This window comes from Pseudochaenichthys georgianus, chromosome 17 (genome assembly GCF_902827115.2).
Source record: "Pseudochaenichthys georgianus chromosome 17, fPseGeo1.2, whole genome shotgun sequence".
Classification (NCBI taxonomy): Eukaryota; Metazoa; Chordata; class Actinopteri; order Perciformes; family Channichthyidae; genus Pseudochaenichthys; species Pseudochaenichthys georgianus.
The window spans coordinates 28,471,927-28,476,598 of record NC_047519.1 but is presented as its reverse complement, the minus strand read 5'-3'; positions in this window follow the sequence as shown (position 1 = coordinate 28,476,598).

The following is a 4,672-nucleotide window of genomic DNA, read 5'->3' as shown; positions in this document are numbered from 1 at the left end:
CTGATGTGCCTTTTTGCATCATCACAGCAATTGAGTCTTTGTAAAAGTAAGTTTGTTATAGCTAAGAAACAGATCCAATCAAAATCTAAACAAAAATCTTTGTCAAATTGTAAATGACTTATTTATACAAATGTATTATATCTTATGTGATTATGTCATGCTCCAGATAAGACATGTTCAACTTACCTGTTGCTGACCAAAGAAAAATTGTCTTAAGTATCTATTCCAAGAAGAGTTTGGAAATATGTGTAGCAGTAAACTGTACTTACCGGTAAAATAAAGTAAAGCATTGGTGCAGGAGGGTGATAAAATGTTTAAAACCCACAAAATGTAGTAATGTGGGAAAATTCTATAAAAATGAAAAAGCACCTATTTTCCAGAATCAGAAAATCAAATCAAGGCTTAGGCTGTACTGTAAATGTGAAAAAAATCGGCTGTAGAAAAAATAAAAACATTCTTGGACCCTTACATTTTTTGGATAAGTAGCACCAGATGTGGTACTCAGAAACATGACAAAGAAACCTAACCTCGAGAGGTTCATTGTATATAACTTCAAACCCCATCACCAATCAATATTACTTTAATTTCCATATTAACAAATTATTCTGTATTTATTTAGTGCATGTTTACAATACTTAAAGCAGGGCTGGCAACATTTGAGTTCAGCTTGGAGTGAGATTTTTTTTTTGGTGAAGCGAAAAAATAAGCGTTCATTTGTTCAGTGTTACAAATGTATTGCACATGTACAAACTAGGGTTTCCCATTAATGTACCGGGCGCTACAGTGGAATACGCACATACACAGTGTATCCGCGACTCTTACAATCAAGTGCTATTTTATAAGTGTGGGGGGGGGAGATTTTTTTGAAATATTGAAGTTAAATTCATCAACCTGGTGCACTTTGAGAGCAAAATGAATTTATGGATACATCTCTCAACACCCATATGAAACTGAACAGTAAACAGATTTTCTTTATGGATATTTTACAAATCACTCACCTTTTAAACTGTATTCTTGTTTTACTGTCAAGTATTTCATAACTGTTTTTCATTTATTCTCATAAATGGTGACCAACACGTTTGAGACCCACTGAGATAACTAGGCTAAAGTTAACTATCTAAACACTCAGAGAGTCCCACCTCACTGAGCTGTAGTTATCTCTCAGTCTGAGGAGAGAGCTCTCCCTCTCCTTGTTTTAGAAACCAACACACTCTCACTCCCTAAGCGTCCAATAGCGACGTTTGGTCAGTGTCCGTGGCGTCCAATTGTGACGCTCCTAGGCTCCTTCAGCGTCATAAAGAGACGCAAATAGCTTTCAACTGATTGCAATGTATTCCCATCTGCGTCGGGATTTGACGCTCATGGAAGCACGGCATTCGTTTGTGTCGGCTGCCCTTAAAGGTAATGTGAGCGTCCATTCCCAGGAGTAAAGGATGGCAGAAGACACTACACTACCCAGAATCCCCAGCTATCGTTTGGACTACGCCATGTGCTCTGTTTGACAAACCCCGTGATAGTCCTCAAGCTCTGTGATTGGAGACTGTGCTCCGAGGGTTAAGCCGATTCTCGAACAGCACTTGAAATGGGATGGAACCACGGCAGACTGTCCAAAACTGGATTTGAACGGGTCCACCGCGTCCCCCCTCCCCCACCCCGTCCCCAGAACTACACATGCTGCTATTGATAGATGTCTTGTAATGCACTATTGAGGAACCTGCAACCCAAGTTTTTCATTCAGTGCAGAACTACACCACAGTTGTGTAGGTCTATATGCTATGTCAATAAACCTTAGAAAATCATGAAATCTTGAACGGGATGTGCAAAATAGTCATTATATACAGTCTTTAATGAACTATTAGTAGAGAATAACGAGTAATGAATATACTTTATAGGGATCCTATTAATATCTAATAATAAAAATAATTAAATTCAATAACATGCTTTAACCACCAGGTGTCCCTTGATATCAGCTGTGCACCTTTATGGTGTAAATACAGCCTATCTACCAATTGGATCAAATATAAAAGTGAGCCGAATTAGTGTTGATACTGCAAGGAGACGTATTGTGTGAAAAGAAATGTAAGATGTTGTTTAATGGCTGATATATTTATGATCCACGTCACGTTTTCAGTTCCTCATGTTTTTCTTCTCATCAGGGCTCTATAAATACAGAACTACGGCAGATATGTAATATGTAATGCAGCCGAACCGTGTATTACAATGCCGTTATGTGATGACTTTCAAAGAGAAAAGCAAGCACACTCGGAATAAAGTATTATTATTATTATTTTTTTTAAATGTTTTCGGTCTGTTTCCGGTATTTGTTAATGACGATGTGCTGTGAGATGTGAGACTGGAATTGCACAGGGGGAAAATAACGTAGGCTATCTTTAGATGCAGATTTTGTTAAACTAATATGTTTAGGCTGTGGACCAACACTATACATTGACGGGGAAGGGGGTAGCAATAAAGATAACACCATTAAACAGTTACACAACATAACAGTGTGTCCTTGGGAAAGACACTTCACCTGAACTTGCTCCTGTGGGTATTGTCCACAGTGACCATTGCATGTATACAAAATATGTGTAATGTGTATATGTAAAGCGCTTTGAGCATCTGGAAAAGCGCTATAATAAATATAAGGAATTATTATTATTATTAACAGAAATAATATCGATAGCAGCGTCCCTAGCAACCACCTTGGTAACAATGAAAACGTCGCGATTTCCTGAAGTAATCTTCGTAATAACTAGCAAACTAAAGATCATGTACATCCACTGCACACATAATCTGAAATAACAACTCATATTTCTCGCATCAAATGACATCAAAACGCATTTTAATGGCCAAACTAACTTTAAAATAGGCATTTTCCACCTGGAATAAAACGAAGTTCGGCCATGTTTTCTTTTTCTGCAGGGAGAAATTTGAAGATCATGTGACATATACGCCAGCCATCGGAATGAATGGTGAAACAAACGGGGTTTGTCAAACAGAGCACATGGTGTAGTCCAAACGATAGCTGGGGATTCTGGGTAGTGTAGTGTCTTCTGCCATCCTTTACTCAGAAAAAATATTTGTTTCTCCGAATCGAAGGGGAAAAATACAAAAGCATTGCACACAATTTAAACCAATCAATGTTGTGTAATTAACAAGCATAATCTGGTGTTCATAATCTGTCGATGAGTAGTGCAGATATCACTGTAAAATCAATCGACAGTAAGAGGAATACTTACTTCCGGGTGTACAATTCTCCGTTATCCAATGGGAATGGATGCTCACATTGCCTTTAAGGGCAGCCGACATAAACGAATGCCGTGCTTCCATGAGCGTCAAATCCCGACGCAGATGGGAATACATTGCAATCAGTTGAAAGCTATTTGCGTCCCTTTATGACGCTGAAGGAGCCTAGGAGCGTCACAATTGGACGCCACGGACACTGACCAAACGTCGCTATTGGACGCTTAGGGAGTGAGAGTGTGTTGCAGAAACAGCTATCTGTTAGCGCAGCTAGCTAACCAGATGCTAACAACAACAATGCAAATAGTGAGTTTGGTAGAAATATACTGTATAATAGTAAAGTTATTCAAGATAATGCCATATTTATTGAAGGTCCGTGTACTTTTTGTCAGTTTGATTTTTCGCTTAAAACAAAAGCCAAAAAACGGAAATACCCGCCTTTTTTCGTTTTTTATTTAAAACGGAAAAACGGAAAACCAAAGCCGTTTTTCCGTTTTTGTTGTCTGAATCAAAAGACGGATAACGAGAAAACATAATTAAAAAAAGGTAAGTGTACGTTTTGTTAGTTTGATTTTTCGTTTTAACCAAAAAATGAAAATACCAGCCTTTTTTCGTTTTAAATCAAAAACGAAAAAACGGGAAACCAAAGGGTCAGTGTATGTTTTGGTCATTGGATTTTCTTTTCACAAATGGAAATTCAAAAACAAAAAACGACTGGATATTTGATTTTCATTTTCAAATTGAAAAACCAAAATTTAAATACAAGGCGTTTTTCTTTATCATGGTCAAAAAGGGATTTACTAAATTTAAAAAACAGGATGATTTTCATTTTCTACTTCTCAAAACTAAAAATAAAATCACTAGAAAACAGAAACAAAAAAACCCCCGTTTTTTCATATTCTGCTACCGGAAGTTGTCTTTCAAAATAAGAGCGCAGATGAGGACGGTCAATCCGTGTATCTAGGGTCCATTTGTTTTCACAACGAAAACAGCCAAGACACATATTGAGCCCAGAAAATGAATGTTATTAAGGGCTGGAAATATAATAGGCGGGCCTATGTCTAAAATGGACAACATTGTTAGGAGATTTAAACTATAGCCTACAGCGATTCTGCACTGCGGTCAACTCAGCCGTCTCTCAAGTTTGTTATAATTGTTTCTGCCATTAGTTCTTCGTGAGATCGATCCTGTTGGACTCAGTAGGCTAGTAGTGAAACTACTCCCACAAGTAGCCTACTATGAAGTACGGACTGTGTACTTTTTGACTAATCCTCTGTCAATCTCCCCTCCTGAGAACAAGAATGCATGTTTCTCTGCTATTTTGAATCAGCGTTAAAAAACATTTCTTCATGAGACTGATATTGTTGGACAGAGTATTTTAAGAGGATGGTAGACATGATATCAGCAATACTTCCAGTCAGTAGTCCGG